The sequence below is a fragment of the Bicyclus anynana genome, chromosome 19 (assembly GCF_947172395.1).
Source record: "Bicyclus anynana chromosome 19, ilBicAnyn1.1, whole genome shotgun sequence".
Lineage (NCBI taxonomy): Eukaryota > Metazoa > Arthropoda > Insecta > Lepidoptera > Nymphalidae > Bicyclus > Bicyclus anynana.
The window spans coordinates 11,293,172-11,312,276 of NC_069101.1; positions in this window are offsets into that span (position 1 = coordinate 11,293,172).

Consider the following 19,105-nt stretch of genomic DNA (forward strand, 5'->3'; position numbering starts at 1 on the left):
GTGAAACTGCATCAGAAATCATGGATAAGTTAGAATCAATTTTTGAGCAAAAGTCAGAACTTAATAAAATGATGTGTCATGAGCGTTTTTATCAGTATATAATGTTACCCACTGACTCGATGGCTCAACATATTTGTAAAGTGGAAAATTTAGCAAAACAATTACGAGAAAGTGGTGAAAATATTAGTGACACTGCTATCATGACTAAAATCCTAAGTAATTTGCCACCAAAGTATCGTTCAGTTCGACAGGCATGGTTGTCATTAGACCCTAAATTGCAAACAATAATTAATTTAACTTCAAGGTTATTAGACGAAGAAGCAAATTTAACTAAAGAAGATGAAGTGGAGACAGCTTTGGTAGCTGGCAAAAAGTGTTCTAACCAATTTTCCAAGGTTAAGAAAGATAATGTTACCAATCAGAAATATTCATCGGCTGCTACTAGTAATACAAAGCATAGATTTGTTTGTTACAACTGTAACCGTAGGGGGCATTTTGCACGGGAGTGCAGGTTCCCTAAGAATTCTGGGAAGGAAACCCAAGAGCAGAATAAGTTGGCATTTAATGCCGAGTGTTTACAGTTAGAAAAAGATGCAGATGTTTGGATTCTTGACAGCGGAGCTTCTGTGCATATGTCATACAGACGTGAGTTCTTCTGTGAGTTACAAGAATATAGTAAGCATAACAGCAGCAGAGATAGAATAGTGAAATTGGGTAATAAGAAAGAATTAGAAGCGCAGGGCGAGGGCACAGTGTTGATAAATAGATGTGTCAACGGACAGTGGGAGCAAAGTGTTCTAACTGATGTGTTATATGTACCCGACCTACGCAGAAATTTATTCTCAGAAGGAGCAGCTACTAGAAAAGGCTATACAATTATTAAAAAGGACTGTCGAGCCCTAATTTTGAAGAATCAAATGGTTGTTATGTCAGCGACTTTAAAAGAAAATAATTTGTATGAACTTAACTTCAAATCAATATTAAATGAAAATTGCATGGCAGTAGAATCAAGTTTAAAACTATGGCACGAACGTTTGGGACATTTAAATGTCAAAGAATTAAAGAATATGTGCAAAAATGGTGCATTACCAGTGACGTTCACCAATGAAGATAATGATTTTATCTGTGACGCCTGTCAGTATGGCAAACAGAGTCGGTTACCTTTTGGGAAATCTGATAGATGTCAAACCCAGTCTGGAGATATAGTCTATAGTGATGTCTGTGGACCCATTGAACCTGTTTCAGTATCTGGTGCAAGGTACTTTGTATTATTTAAGGACGGAGCAACTAGTTACAAGTATGTTTACTTTATTAAACACAAAAGTGATGTCCTGAGTTGTTTTAAAAGATATGTTGAAATTGTCAAAAATAATTTTCAACATAATGTCAGAATATTGCACACAGACAACGGTGGAGAATATGTGAATAAAGTGTTTAAAGCATATCTTGATCAGGAAGGAATAACTCATGAGTGCACAGCCCCCTACACGCCTGAACAAAATGGCAGGGCAGAGCGAGAGATACGCACCATCATGGAGAGTGCAAGATCTATGTTATATGCACGTGACATCCCTTTGAAACTGTGGGCAGAAGCAGTGAATTGTTCAGTTTATTTGTTGAATAGAAGTTCGTCTAGTCAAACTAAAGATATATCGCCATATGAGCTATGGACTGGCAACAGACCATGTTTAAAACACATAAGAGTGTTTGGATCAATAGGATATGTTCATGTGCCCAATGAAAAAAGAAAGAAATTAGACAAGAAAAGTAATAGTATGATACTAGTGGGGTATGATAACCAGAACTACAGGATGTATGATCCCCAAACAAATAAAATTTCTATATCTAGAAATATTTGTTTTGATGAAAAGAATGTTCCATTAATAAGGAAAAATATTAGTCAAATATACATAAATCAAGAAGAGGACACGTCTGAGCCTTGTGTGAGTGGTTCCCCACGTAGAGTGGAATCTGATATTGACCAATACTTTAGTGATGAGAGCCCTATTAGCTCCAAAGAAAAAGATGAGTCATACCAACCATCTAGAATTCTATCAAGCGATGATGAACCTGTTATTTCCTTAAGGCCGAGGAGACGTAGAATTGAAGTGAATCTGACAGAGTTAAGTGTGCCTGTTACTTATGAGGAAGCTATCTTAAGTAAAAATAGTCAAAAATGGAAGGAAGCCATCTCAGAAGAATTGCAATCTCATTCAGAAAACAAGACCTGGGACATTGTAAAGAGGAATGATCAGAAGACCATTACTTCTAAGTGGGTGTTTTCTGTCAAAAGAAATAGCAATGGTCAGATTGATAGATATAAAGCTAGGCTTTGTGCCCGTGGATTCACTCAGGTGCAGGACATTGATTATAAAGAAACTTTCTCACCTACTGTAAGGTATGATTCTATTAGGTTTTTGTTAAGTATTGCAGCTAGGGAGAAGTATGAGATACAACAGTTTGATGTCAAAACTGCTTTCCTCTACGGTGAGCTTGTAGAGGTGATTTATATGGAGCTACCTGAAGGTGTCCAAGCTGAGCCTGGAATGATATGTAAGTTAAATAAATCTTTGTACGGTCTTAAACAAGCATCTCGATGCTGGAATAAAAAGTTTACTTCATTTTTGTTGACATATGGTTTTAAAACATGTCATTCAGATAATTGTATGTTTGTTGGTTACTTTAATAATTACAAAGTTATACTTTTGCTTTATGTAGATGATGCCTTATTATTTTCAAAATGTAAAGAGGTTTTGTTATTGATAATTAAGGATCTTATGATGAATTTCAAGATAAAAATCTTAGATTTAAGTTCTTTTGTTGGTATGGAAATTGTTAAGTGTAGTGATTCAATTATAATTAATCAAAAACAGTATACAGAACAGTTAATTAATAAATTCTGCATGTCAGATGCAAACCCATGCAGTACACCTGCTGATAATAATGTAGTCTTAACAAAAAGTTCAAGTATTTGTAAAATTGATTTTCCATACAGAGAAGCTGTGGGAGCATTGTTGTTTTTAGCATCAGTATCTAGGCCGGATATAGCATTTGCTGTGAATATTGTTAGTCGATATATAAATAACCCTAATCAAAGTCATGTAAATGCTATAAAAAGAATAATTAGATATTTAATTAACACTAAGAATTTGTGTATTTCATATAATTGTAATAGTAAATTAGTTGGATTTTCTGATGCTGACTATGCTTCAGACCTGGACTCTAGAAAGTCAAATACAGGATATATTTTCATGATGAATGGAGGGCCTATAACTTGGTCTAGTAGAAAACAAAATACAGTGGCTTTATCAACCACAGAGTCAGAGTTTATGGCGGCAGCAGAGGCAGCAAAAGAATTATTGTGGCTTAGGCAACTTTCTATAGATATTGGAGAGTCTCAAGGTTTAATATCTCTTTGTATAGATAACCAAAGTGCAATTAAGTTGATTCACAACCCTGTTTTTCATAAAAGATCTAAGCATATTGATATACGTTATAATTTTATTAGAGAAAAGGTTGAAGAATCTAAAGTAATGAATGTTGAGTATGTAAGAAGTGCAAATCAGTTAGCCGACTTCTTAACAAAAGCATTGCCTCCAAGTAAGTTTGTAATAAATAGAGACCAAATATTATCTACAGTGTAATAATGTTGTATAGTTGTCTATATAGAGATATTTAATAATAAAATTTAAGTGGGAGTATTGGATATTAAAACAGATTATGTAAATTTTATTGTACCTAATTAAAATAGCAACACTGATGTTTAAAAAGAATGATATAATCTATGTCCAATTTCCTCTTTCTTCTTTAAAAATGGCCGATGTGTAAGTACGTGTTATTACAAGTGATTAACAATATAGTTACATTTAACAAGAATTCTCGTTTATTTTATCCACTGCGCACCTTATGTTATTATCAACAACCCATAATATTCGGCTCACTGTTGAGCACGTGTCCACTCAGAATGATAGGTGTTAAGTCGTAGTCCACTACGTAGGCCCAATGCGGATTGGCAAACTTCACAGACGTAAAGAATTTAAAAAATTCTCATCTTTACTTACACCAAAATTATTTGTGGGAGTGTGGGTAGAATGACCAATTACTCGTTTAATGTAAATACACCACTAACTTCCCAGCTAAGCAGAATATTTAATAATCCCGTTACATCTTACCGGATATCAACCCCATGAGGGGTAACGACGTAAAGGTACTTTTACACATGCTCTAAAATAACATGTTAAAAACGTGATACACATGCTCTAAAATAGCATGTTAAAAACGTGTTATCCTCCATACGAGCATGCTTATCATCAGTTTACATTTGCTAGCAATAAGCATGGTATTTTTAAGTATGCTCCTGAATAAGCATGCTCAAAGCAAACGTTCCAATTATACATGCTAATTTGTATCTATCGCTCTCTGTCTATAGTATCGTGTTAGACAGGGAGAGATGAAGGAGAAAAGAATACAGAATAGCAATGCTTATCGACTAGCATAAGCAAACCTGTTCAGACGAGCTAAAAGCACGCCCCCTTCCACCCGCGCAGCAAATAGCATGCTCATAAATCGCACGACTGTTGATTCTTGAGCAAGCTCGGTATGCTCATTATTAGCAATGTTGTGATGCACATGCTAATAAGTAGCAACTGCTCAATAGTAGCATGATTTCATGCTTGAAATGAGCATATGTAACAGTAGCTTAATCGAGTGGATGGGAACTTTTAAGAAAACTCTATACCTACATACCGTTAAAACACCGCATGCGATTTGATGTAGTTATTTCGCCGAATTTAAAAGCAAATTCTAGACCGTAATAGTCTAGAATAGCACATATAAGAGGCACATATAAGAGGAGAGAAGAGAGAGGAGATATTCGGCTCACTGCTGAACTCGAGACTGGCCCAATGCGGATTGGCAGACTTCACACACACAGAGAATTAAGAAAAATCTCTGGTATGCAGTTTTCCTCGCGATGTTTTCCTTCAACGTTTGAGACACGTGATATTTAATTTCCTAAAATGCACACAACTGAAAAGTTGGAGGTGCATGCCTCGTTATACTTTGTTTAATATAAAAAAAACATAACAGCCTCACAATACGCACAAACAAAAAGACTTTGAAGGTAAAATTCCAAAACAACTCCCAAAATTAAAGGGACATCCGCATACTAATAGAATACCTCATTAGGATAAACGATTCGACCGCATTGAGCGATTAATTAATCGGGCATATTAAAAATGGTAGAAAAAGGCACAATGGTGTGACAAGGTCCAATATATCACTCGTTGTACTGCACCGCGCGTCCAAAGTTTTGACATGTGAGTAATTTATTGGCCCAAAAAAATAAATTACTGGATTGCCCACACATTTGTTGGGCCCAAGGTGGAATCGGGTGCAAAAAACGAACCGCCTCGAGCTCTGTATTAAGGCGCTACTTGCTTTAATCTATATGTAATTGTATGGTAGCAGGTAGACCTTGCGAAAGCCTATTAAGGCCTTATTTGTTAGTTTTATTGCTTACTTACACAAATAAAGGGTGGCTTTATTACATTTCGGTTTACTTTGCCTTCAGGCATTCTTTCATGAATATGAAATTGATAAAACACTCGAATAAAAAAAGCAAACATGTTTCAATCCGTCACATTATTAATTTATCATTTTCTGTTACTAAACATTATATCTATATCTATATATTTACTAATCGTAGGTATAAAGAGGTAAAGTTTGTGGGGTTGTAGGGGGTATCTGGATCTACTGAACCGATTTTGAAAATTCTTTTACCACTAGAAAACCACGTTAATTGTGAGTGTCACTAGCTATATTTTATCTTCGTATTCTCACGGGAACCGGAACTACGCGGGTATAACTGCGGGGTGTCGCCTAGTAATATAAAAAATCGAATGGTCTCACTCATCACAAAATACCCAAAACCGCTTGACGTACCTAGATAGAGAAAAATTGGCAAGAATTGTTAAAAAAGAAGTTCCCGCAATTGTTATAGAAAAGAAAAACTTTGCGCCAAGGCCGGATTAAAGAAGTCTAAAGGGTGGACCATATCCCACTTAAGTGGGGTCGGAAAAATATGTCAAATCTTTTACATTCGTCTCTATTACTCGTCATCTAATCATCCACTCCTTTTACACACATGTATCAATAGATATATATTATTGTAATGAATTTATACTTGTGGATATATGAGAAACTGCAGTTTGTATCAAGCGGCATTTTTTTACCTTTTCTTTGAGAAGGTTTATTTTCGTCTTAATTTCATCCTTCGCCACTGGTATCTACATAGCAGTGCGAAGCTGGGGTGGGTCGGTAGTTAATATAATAATAAACGGTAAAATTTTAAAAATAATCTCGTTCCAATATAGAGAGTTAATCTCTGACAAAGGCTTATTTCCGTTTAATATTCATGTATTTGTTTTCCCCCGTTTCGCTCGACAGCTTACTGATGAGTGGGTATTAATTATTGTGTCCACTCGTATATAGCATACGTTGAACTCTGAACTTATGTGTAATTGGTATGGAGTGTTGATATTTCTGATTTTGGCACTGGAAATCGTTGCACAAACATAATATAAAAACAATTTAATTAATCTATATCATTGGTTCTGAAAGTGGTCTAGTTGAACCACAAAGTGGTCCAGGTGGACCTCTAAGAGTCCACGGAGACTCAACAGGGGTCTAATTGGGGATAAAAATTGGGTTCACGGTTCGTAAGCGGGTTTCAAGAAACTTTATCTGATTTCATACTGAAAGGCGCGTTTTCTAAATAAAACAAGTGAGAATTTAATGGATCCTTGTAGAGTAGATGATGATGCTAAATGATTAAAAGTAAAGTGGGATGGGATAAATTTTTTTATTGGCTAACTTTTCTTTTTTACATCCACTCATAGCACAAGAAATTAATTAATTCAGCAATTAATTCTCTTTTTTCTTCGAGTACTTAAGAAAAGCTTAAGTGCTTTCTTGGTCAAAGAAACTTTGACATGGCTAATATTAATAACATAAAATTGAAAATTTTTAAAAACCCCCGAATGTCATGAAATTATTAATTACACTCTTGATCAAGTCATCAATATTCTCTTTCAGTGCGCTTTCATTTGGGACCCCAGTCGAATGTATTTGTAGACATTCGGTTGTTCTTCCCCATATTCACCCCCCACAACTTCTAAACAGCTCAAGCAATTTTCATCAAACATGTCTAAGAAAACTCTCCACAAAGAGACATATCAAACTTATAACACCCCTCTTTTTGCGTAGGTGGTTAAAAAAGCTGTACTCTCACTGCGGTCTAGCGAACAATAAGAAATGAGATGTCAAACGAAAGTATTATAGTTAATCCCTTTCAACAAACAAGATTTAGAGGATCAACGGGCAGACAAGAGGACACTGCAAAATATTTTGTCAATCTTGTGTCACAACTGGTGGTCGTAATCCCTACTTTCTTTGTTGTTGTCCTTACATTATTACACTAAGTACTAGTTGAAGTAAGTATTTCGTGAATATTGAGATTTTGAAACACCTCAATTGTCTGCTTAATATTAAAAATATTTATCAATGAACAAAAAAAAATGGAACCGACTTCAAAATCACAAAAATAAACTAAAAAGCAAAAAATAACTGTGCTATCTAAAATGTAAAAATCTGAAACCTGCACATACGATTACTTTGAAGGCGGTGCCAAGTCAGTGACATATTTTATGTATGACGTACTTTATGTAATTAAAGCCGTTTCTGAAAGAACCACGGGAAAGAACTTTTTTAAATGTTAATGCATCATTGTGTTGGCACCACCTTCAAAGTAATCAGAAGGTAGCACATACATTTTGTGATTTTGAAGTCGGTTAAATTTGTTAAAAAGATTTTATTTTTCTGTTTTTAGTGTGTCCTAGTATTTAATTTTCATGAAAATTATATGAGACCAATCTGAAAGTACTCTTTAAACAAAAAAAAATTTTTTTAATTTTTTTAAAATATTCTTAGGAGAGTTTGATCCAATCGAATTTAAAGTTTCATGTTTACCGGTTTGGGATGTGCCTTGTCAATCAGCCATTGTAGACAGAGCTTTTTATATGTATAGATTATTTCTTTGTATCGGGGTGGTAAAAGGGAAAATTGGATATCAACAGGGTGCTTACCCCTTTCTTATAAAGTGTAAGCTGTTAAACAAAAAGGTTTTGTTGTCAAACGATGCTTTCACTTGAACGAACTTGAGTACTTTCTTTGTAAACAGTATTAGTTAAGTGTTATAAATAGCACTCATGTAAGTGTTAAAACTAGAGATGCGCCGAGTAACACTTTTGCCGAGTAACGAGTACCGAGTTTTACTCGGTTAATTTTTTTTTCAACCGAGTACTCGGCCGAGTAACTTGGTTCAATCAAATTCCCATTTCGCGCCCGTAAACAAGTATTAATTCAATTCAAAATTGTTTTTTTCAAGTAGGCTTAGTTTACAAGCACTTTTGATACGTCAAGTTTGACTATTTGTAGTGACACTACCACCAGCTCAGAAGGCGCGGTCTCTGTTGAGAAGAGCGACGGGAAACTCAACAGTTTCTCTTTTAAATCTTTCATTTCAATTTTATTTAAATTTAATTTAGATTTTAAAGATTTTCTGAATTACTAAGAAATACTTTTTGATTAACACTGTTGCTTTAATTATATGTACCTTAATAATACTTTTCTGAAACAAGGTATACTCGGCATTCACCGACCGAGTTATTCGGCCGAGTACGAGTATTAAAAAATCCGCCGAGTACGCCGAGTACCGAGTATCAACCGAGTACTCGGCCCATCTCTAGTTAAAACTAATAAGTTATAAGGATTTGGCATGGTATGTTTTTTGTTAAATATTAATTACTAGCGAACGCCCGCGACCAAGGCCGCGTGGAAATTTGTTTTTCACAAATCCTTCGGAAACCATAGATTTTTCCGGATTAAAAAGTAGCCTATGGGTTAATCCAGTTAATATATCAATACCAAGTTTCAGCTAATTCGGTTCAATAGTCGAGGCGTGAAAGAGTAACAAACAATCATATCATCAAAATCATTAGTTTTCGCAAATCTCGGGAAACCATGGATTATTTCGGGATAAAAAGTATTCTGGATTAGCCTTTGTGTTTATCCAGAGTAAAATCTATTTCCATTCCAAATTTCAGCAAAATCACTTATATTTAAAGAAGCAATATTTTTTAGAGTTACATCCCCTACATGTAAAGTGGGGATGAATTTTTTAGTTAAGAAGGCTGTAGCTGGACTTTTAAATTTTTAAAAAGTCTGCATTCTAAAATGATATAAAGCACTCGTAGAAAAAGAAATCCGTCAGTATTAGTAATATATCTGGTATTGTAAGTATATAAGCGGTAGTCATCACTTAACATTAGGTGGTACTCTTGCTCATTTTCTATTATCGCAGTATAAACGATTTTACGTCTAACATATTTACAAATTACATGTTCAAGGCATAACAATATAATCCTAAGTTCTCATAACGTTGCTAAAGTTATATCTCGAAATTATACGTTGCAGACTATTATTCTCGATTTACTCGAATTGAGTCATTATGATTTAACCTTTATACGCCGCTCTATTAATTAAGTCACCTACGATATTATTACAGAGTGGCTTTTCAGCAAATGGAAATATGTTATTAATGTCGTATAAATTAGCAATATTATTTAAAATTAAAATAAATTTGTGGAATACCTATCTGTGTTGTATGCTAGGGAGTTGGCTTTTAATACTGTGGCTAGATCCATGATAGCCCAGTGGACTCTTAATACTGTGGCTAGGTTGAGCCGTGGTAGCCCAGTAGATATGACCTATTCCTCCGATTACGGAGGGTGTGGGTTCAAATCCGGTCTGGGCATGCACGTCCAACTTTTCAGTTATGTGCATTTTAGGAAATTGAATATCACGTGTCTCAAACGGTGTAGGTGAACATCATAAGGAAACTTTCATCCCTGAGAAATTTCACAATTTTCTGCGTGTGTGAAGTCTGCCAATCCGTATTGGGCCAGCGTGGTGGGATGTAACACCACCAAATCGGGGCTGAGATTTTTTTTTTAATTTATTGGAAAAAGGAATAGCATAATATTTGACAACCCGTCCCAGAGCTCGAATCCAGGACTTCGGAGATCGGAAAGCCACTGGTAGCTACCGGATAAACGAGGTAGTTTCACAAATATTAACGACCGTATCGCAGTGGTATGCGCGGTGGATTTACAAAACGAGGGTCCTGGGTTCGATCCCCGGCTGGACCAATTGAGATTTTCTTAATTAGTCCAGGTCTGGCTGGTGGGAGGCTTCGACCGTGGTTAGTTACCACCTTAACGACAAAGACGTACAACCAAGCGATTTAGCGTTCCGGTACGATGTCGTGGAGAAACCGAAAGGAGTGTGGATTTTCATCCTCCTTCTAATAAGTTAACCCGCTTCCATCTTAGATTGCATCATCACTTATCAGGTAAGATTGTAGTCAAGGGCTAACTTATAAAGAATAAAAAAAAATCGTGAATCGGAACTTTTATATTCCACAAGCCCCACTAAAACACTTCACTCGTGTCGGCCTCCCATTAAGAAAACCCATAAAATCAACGGGATGAACACGAATCTCTTCGTAGCTCACATCTCCGTGACTCATCTCAATAACGATCCCAACTCGTTTACAACTCAAATTAATTATTACAATAAAAAATTATCACACATACTTTAATTATAGTACAAAAAAAGGGTTACAAAACAAAGTTTTGAGCATCAATAGTTTCACGGTATAGGGATGGATTCAAATTAGAATTTGGATTTACTCGAGAAAGCAGGAAAATTCTATAAAGGTATGTAGGTACTAATTTCTGTATAATTAACTATAAATAATATCCTCATATGGTGGTAGTCCTACCTGCTTACGTTCTTGTGGTCTTCAGACTATGTGCGACACTAGCTTTCGTTTAAATTTAATTCCCGTTTTTATCATTTCCAAAATAATATTTAATAATAACTTTAAATAGTTTAAAAAACTAAAAAACACGCTTTTAACATGCACTAAAAATTACAGTTATTGCATTTGAGTAACGTTTCATTTGATATCCATATCATGGGGGTGGATTTCAGACAGCCAGTCCACCATATTAGGAGGCCGCCATATTAGCTAGTCATGTATTGTCATCAGAACTCAGAGATGCACAATATCATCCTACACGAAGACCGAGAAGTGGGTCAAATTAAGATTCCAAGATTTGTCTTTCCTACATAGCTAAAGTGATTGTGGAGGCCGCCATATTAGATTTGAAATGACGTTTCTTAGCTAGTCATGTATTGTCATCAGAACTCAGAGCGTGTGCAAAATTTCATCCTAATCGAAAACCGAGAAGTTCGTCAAATTAAGATTCCAAGATTTTCTTACATACATAGTTACAAGTGAAGCTAATAAAAAATCGTGTAAAAATAAAATGGATTTATTTACAAAGTAAATCATTTAAAGCACCTAATGGTAAGGTTGTTTGAACTTATTTAATATACGATGAAGCATGGTTTTATGCAAAATTTCATCCAATATTAAAACACCCTTGGTATTTGATAAAAGCTTCCATAAATCTTGAAACATTTTTATTCCGTTATTTATAAAAGACCGCTAAAAATAATTTTACTTAATTCAGACGGGTTTTCTACAAATACTTGCGCCTACATTATTAATTTTTTATACTTACCTACAGGAGCTGTGATTGCCCAGTGGATATGATCTCTGCCTCCGATTCTGGACGGTGTGGGTTCGTATCCGGTGCGGGGCATGCACCTCCAGTTTTTCAGTTATGTGCATTTTAAGAAATTAAATATCACGTGTCTCAAACGGTGAAGGAAAACATCGTGAGGAAACCTGCATACCAGAGAATTTTCTTAATCATTCAAGCTCAGCAGTGAGCTGAATATGGGTTGATAACAAATACTTACAGTGAAATTTTCCTGTATGCTACTCTACACTAAACTACAAACCATTAGTCATTTTGAGAAAATCACAGAAACAGATGAACAACGATCAATTACAATTATTTTCTAAATACCTACTTATTCTTAATTAATATTCTGTCTTGCTCCAGTCATTTTCTGTCCGCGTACTTGCAAGTGTAAACTAGGCTTATCCATATGCTCGTTAACCATGATCCGTCCGCATGGTTTCAGCGATCGCATCACACCTGTGCCGCGATCAAACGCGCCGCCTCACCCCGCGCCGCGAGACCCAAGGCCCACTCCCATGAGAACAACGTATCTTCGGCATGCGCTACTAGATGTGGCATGGGGGATCGTTGCAACTCAGGTTCACATTTATATTATACTAGCAGACTATACGCGACTTCGTCCGCGTGAATGTAAACTTTCAATCCCTATTTCAACCCCTTCTATTTATACTTTCGCATGTGCTATGTATCCTACTAATATTATAAAGGCGAAAGTTTTTGTGTAAGTGTGAAAGTGTGTAAGTATGTTTGTTTCTCTTTTACGCTGCGGCTACTGAAGCGATTTGGCTGGGAATGTAAATAGATTTTACTCTGGATTAACACATAGGCTACTTTTTATCCCCAAAAAAATCCAAGGTTCCCGCGGGATTTGTGAAAAACTGAATTTCACGCGGACGAAGTCGCGGGCGTCGCTAGTAGTAAATAGACCACTAACCATTATACAAATTTATAACATAAAACATGAAAGATTTATATTAAAGAATCTTCAACTCCTTAAGGGGTAGAATTTTGAAAAATCATGAATGACATTATTTTACTACTTTTTTAGTAGTAGGTACCATACATACCAATCTTTTCAAATGTAACTTGATAAATTAAGGTCTTTCCATACAAACTTTGAACCCATGTTTCACCTCATGTTTATTTAATTTTCGCGACCAAAAGTATTCTATAACCACGTATTGTGGTCTCAGATCGTGCCTAGTTTAATTTAAATCAACTCAGTAGTTTCAGCGTGATGCCCGGTTAAATACGATCAGACAGACGTATAAAAAATGAAAAAAAAAAAATATTTTTGGCTTTAGTATCAATTATTATAATGTTCTCCAACTAATCAAAATATCTTCAATGTACAAAATTTGACCTTTTACAGTTTTATTATAAATATAGATTAAAACTTTTAGAAGTACTGTGCGCAACTCATCTCGTTGATCCAGAAGTTGAATTTAACCTCAAGATCATGAGTTCACAACGACCACGAAGAAAAAAAGAATCAAAAATGCATTAAAACATGGAGATTACGAAATTTATATTTTATATCTCTTCTTTGTGATTATTTTTGTAGCTTTCTGAAGTTTCAATTTAACGTATGTGATTTGAAAACACACATACACTAATATATTATTTTATTTACAATGCGGCGCAATAGAAGAATGTTTTATTTACTTAGTACAGATAAGATAATATAATATTATAATCTGTAGAAAACTTAGGCACTTCCAGCAACTTTATTTCGCTTTAACAATCCAATAATGGTCTTTTCAGATTTTATTGATTCGAAATACCTAATCGTCAGATTGATTTCTTTATAGCCAGCCCGAAGCGGGTATGGTCGTTCGTCTAGATATTATTGTGTTAATTATCAAGGGATTAATGATCTTCACGCGTCTTTAGGACTTGTTTTGGCACCTTATTTGGTCCTGCCGGGCTCGTTATAATAATAATACTTGTTTAAACTTTTCATTATGAAATTTATTTTAAATTGCCGCCATCCAATAGATTTAAAAAAATAATTTGGCAATTATAGCTAATATATAACAAAAAACTAGTGGACGCCCGCGACTTCGTCCGCGTGGAATTTTGTTTTTCACAAATCCCTCGGAAACCATGGATTTTTCCGGGATAAAAAGTAGCCTATGTGTTAATCCATGCTATAATATATCTCAATACCAAATTTCAGCTAATTCGGTAAAGTAGTCAAGGCGTGAAAGAGTAACAAACATTCATATCATTAAAATCATCGGTTTTCGCAAATCTCGGGAAATCGCATGGATTTTTTCGGGATAAAAAGTAGCCTATGTGGTGTAATCCAGAGTTAAATCTATTTCCATTCCAAATTTTAGCCAAATCCCTTCAGTAGTAGCGGCGTTAAAGAGTAATAAACATCCAAACATCCATACCTACAAACTTTCGCGGTTATTAGTAGGATATAACAAAAAATAAAATTACATATTTTTACATCTAAAATTATATTTTTATGTAAATAAAATATTAGCTACTGGAACGGTATTTTCGGTTTCCGAAAATACTTAATATATTTGAGACGGCGTATCAGGATTACGTTCCCGTTTATCGCAAATCCCTCTTCCATATTAAAAGACTTCCAATAAGCTTTACGTGGGAAGACATTTATATACCTACTCATACTTGAATGTTTCTTTTTTTTTCTAAAAATAAAATGTCCATCATGCACTCTACAGGGCATACCTATGCCTCTTTTCTGTAGAAAAGGTTTGGAGCTTAGACCCACCACGCTGGTCTTTGGAGGTCTTCATCGACCACTATCAGATATTAATGGTAATGACCGAGATCGACGAGTTAACGTGTTCTGCTATCCAGGTCCAGGTCCGGCTGGTGGGAGCCTTCGGCTTTGGTTACTTACCACACTACCGACAAAGACCCCCAAGCAATTTAGCCTTCTGGTACGATGTCGTGTAAAAACCGAAAGGGGTGTGGATTTTCATCCTTTTCCTTACAAGCTAGGAAGCTTCCATCATAGATTGCATAATTTCTTACCATCAGGTGATACTTGTAAAAGATAATTTAAAAAAAACACCAACTCCACGCTGATATTTTCTTTTGTTACTGCAAATGGCCGGAATTTGTATGGAGCTATGCCCTAAAAAAATATCCATGTTCATTGACTTTTAGTACCCCATTCTAAAGCTTACGAGTACTTGTTTACCGTTTATGTTTTATGCCCGACCGAGGACTTGAAACTAGGACCACGTGATCAAAAGCCACATAGGCTAACCACTGTACCAATGAGGCACTCACCTATAATTGGGATGATGACAGTTTTTTTTAAAGCAATTTTGTAAAAGTAATAGGATATCTGCGATATATATAATATCTTTGAGATTTGTGCGTTTAAGTTTATAGTACATTTACAGTTTATTAAAAAATGTCACATTAATGTAAGGAAGCAAAAACTGTATGAATTTTCATTTAATTACGATAAAAGATTTTTAATAGTTTTTCGAAATTTTATAATATTTATTTCGCAAATATCCAGACAATCTTTGCTTTTCATATATAAATTAGTTAACATTGACCTTATTTACCCGAACGTATCATAAAAATCTATATATTCAAACCTAGTCATCATCCCTATTCATTGACAACTTAGTCCACCACGCTGGCCCAATGCGAACAGGAAGACTTCACAGACGTAGAGAATTAAGAAAATTCTCAGGTATGCATTCTCACGATGTTTTTCCTACACCGTTTGAGATAAGTGATGTTTAAAATGCACTTAACGAAAAGTTTAGTATGAGGTGCATGCCCAGGACCGGATTCGAACCTACGCCCTCCAAATCGAAGGCAGAGGACATGTCCATTGGGCTATCATCTATTCTTGCAACACCTAAATAACTCAAAAATACAGAACAATGCAACATCAAAGTCGACTCAGCAGCAGTTCGAGTTCTCATAAAATATTTTCGAAACCCAACAAAGACATCAATTGCATCACATTTCATCTCAAATTACACGTGTTTACTCTCAAAATGGACCTTTGACTTAACACTGCTATACATTTTGTGCTAAAATGCTCAATGTACCTTCGTCGAATGCCACGGGCAATACCTAAATTAAGACGGTTTCTAAGAAGCCGTTACTTCAGCTTTTTTGTTTTTATACTTGTTTGGTATTTTTATACGTACTTAAGGCTAAATCTTACTTTTTAAATGTTAATTCTTATTCTGTTTATTTATATGAACAATATCAGATATGTATTTGATATAGTTCTTATTAGATAGATAGATAGAGCCGTGATAGCCCAGTCGATATGAGCTCTGCCTCAGATCCCGGAGGGTGTGGGTTCGAATCCGGTCCGGGGCATACACCTCCAACTTTTCCGTTGTGTGCATTTTAAGAAATTAAAATATCATGTGTCTCAAACGGTGAAGCAAAACATCGTGAGGAAACCTGCACACCACAGAATTTTCTTAATTCTCAGCATGTGTGAAGTCTGCCAATCCGCATTGGGCCAGCGTAGTGGACTATTGGCCTAACCCCTCTCACTGAGAGGAGACTCGAGCTCTGCAGTAAGCCGAATATGGGTTGATACCGATTGTTCTTACTGAACAAACAGAATTAGAATTTAAAAAGAACACAAAAAAATATATATGAAAAAAAAGACAGCCTTAAATCCGTACAAAAATTTCAACCAAGTATAAACACCCTTTAAAAAACAAATCTTAAGATGAGTTTTTTAATTAACATTTTTTTTTTAATTTAATACACACCTGTCCGATCGGTGCTTGAACTTTTCTTTATAATATGATTGAATTAAGTTTAAGCTTAGGTTTTATTCTACAATGCAATAAAGCTAAAATGCCATTTATTAGCTTTGTAAAACTTTACCCAAATATACACAAAAAAAACGTTATTATATTTCGAAGTAAATTAAATTAACTAAATGTTTTTATACCATCAGCTTTTCAATTCTAAGCTTTTACTGAGAATTTTATAGAAATAATCACAAATTAACTTGTATGTTTTTCCAACAGATTACACGAAGTTTATTAATTGGAGTGCATATTGGAAACACAACAGAGTAAAAATTCAACGTACGCCATTAAAAAGCTACTCTTCTTTTGTATTTTTAATCCTTCGTGGAAAAACAATTTCAATCACGCTTTCTGTATGAAAGCATAAAAATAAAATACTCCTACGATACATTTCAAAACTATGGATTATATATAATCGGTTAAACAAGTTGTTCTCTGCGACTGTGTTCGTTTATCTTCTTTACATATTATAAAACTAGCTGACGCCGCGCGGTTTCACCCGCGTGGTTCCCGTTCCCGTAGGAATACGGGGATAAGATATAGCCTTCCTCGATAAATGGGCTATCTAACATTGAAAGAATTTTTCAAATCGGACCAGTAGTTCCTGAGATTAGCGCGTTCAATCAAACAAACAAACAAACAAACTCTTCAGCTTTATAATATTAGTATAGATATACTCCTCCGTCCTATCTGTTCAGGATAAACTTTATCATTACAGAACGGATTTTCATGCGATTTTTACCAATAGAGTGATTCGTGGGAAATGTTCCATTTCCATTTTTTCCAAGGTATACTCAATTTGTCACGATCGCAAACGGAATATGTGTTAAACTAATAATGATAAAATGTGGGTATTAATAAGGTTCAGAGGTTTACACACGGGCGAAAATTCGAGCATATATATTATTATCTTTATATACTCAAACATATTTTTTATTATATTTTGATTCGTTAAAAAATAGTTCGTGTCAAAAAACAAGTTTTTATAACAGATGGTGCAAATTGGTAGCATTGAAAACATGACAGCAAAACAAAAGATCTAACGCTTACAAAAAGCTCGTGTTACGATTAATCACAATGAATTAGGACTGTAACACAATCAGTAATTAATAGTCCATATTTATCGGTATCAACATAAATATTGCTCTATAATAAAGGCAGCTCAAAATAAAATATTTTTGATCGGTAGACCTCCAGGTGTGAGTGCATAAATATATACAGACGACCCGCTGGCATACTCATGCCCGCTGTCATATTAACTGTTATATTAAATTACTGCTACAAAACTGATCGACCTTTAGTACTTATTGTCTTAAATAAATACAATGAAAAACATACTTTAATTTGAGGTAAATATAGTTCAAAATCAGTTATGAATTTACAAGTCAATACGACCTTTCGTTACAGCGGTATGCCAGCAATGTACCGGAGCTCGCACATTGATTTCGGCTCATTCGAAAAGATATCTTTTTTGTCCATTTGTTTGTTTTAATAATATTTTATCCGGTGTGATGGAATGAACGCATTTGTCAGCTCGTGAAATATAGCTCCGCTCTGAGGCCGGCCTAATTAATTAGTAACCTTGGTATGTATGGTAATGGAGGATTAAAGGTCTGGAAGGTCTTACTTTACCCGGACTAAGCAGATTAAATACCCAGGCAATAATCATGACTTACAAAAATAATGTTTGCCATTAATAAATTAAATCATCATCATCATGTCAGTCGATGGATGTCCACTGCAGGACATGGGCCTTTTGTAGGAACTTCCAAATACAACGATTCTGAATCGCCTGCATCCAGGTAAGGGGTCTACGAACCATCGCCATTCCAGCACCTCATAATTATAGGCGTTTAAAGCGGGATTCCAGTGCTCACCCTAGAATACTGGGCTACCAATTCGAAATTCTACGATGGACGCCGAAATACTGATAATTTTACACAAAATATCATTTAAATATCAAATAATAACAATTTATAATAAAGAAAAACCTATAAGTAATAAACATTTTGAAAAATATATTAAGACCTTTTCTGATACCTACCATAGATACAAAGAAAAAATAATAAATAAGAGCCGTTTCAGAGGTCTGCGTCTACAAATATTGCTAACGAAATTTTTATATTGAGTGTCGACTCTGTCAGTGATATGTAGGCCCACCCAAACCACCCCAGGAAATAATCCTAGATACGCCAATGCCACTGCCAGCGTAGATTGAATATTTTATTACTAACGTTGCCGTTAAAAGGTCACAAACTAAATAATATTACGTCGTATCCATCTTCTACTGAACAAAATTGAATCAAACAGCCTTTTTCTTGACGCGAGATTATCAAATTCAAATTCAAAGTTAAATCCATCCTGTGAAGCCTAAATTCGAAAAGTTCAAACCTCCCCCGCAGTTCAGTCACACTCACTTTTAATGCCTACTGGCTGTTTTACTCAGAGGAAAAGGGGTACTAATTATACCACAAAAATGTGGACATTAATTTGTTAAAACAGAATTACTTGATAATATATCGCCTAACCTACGTTGCATTTAATTATGTTAAAGTTATTTCAAATGGTTATTTC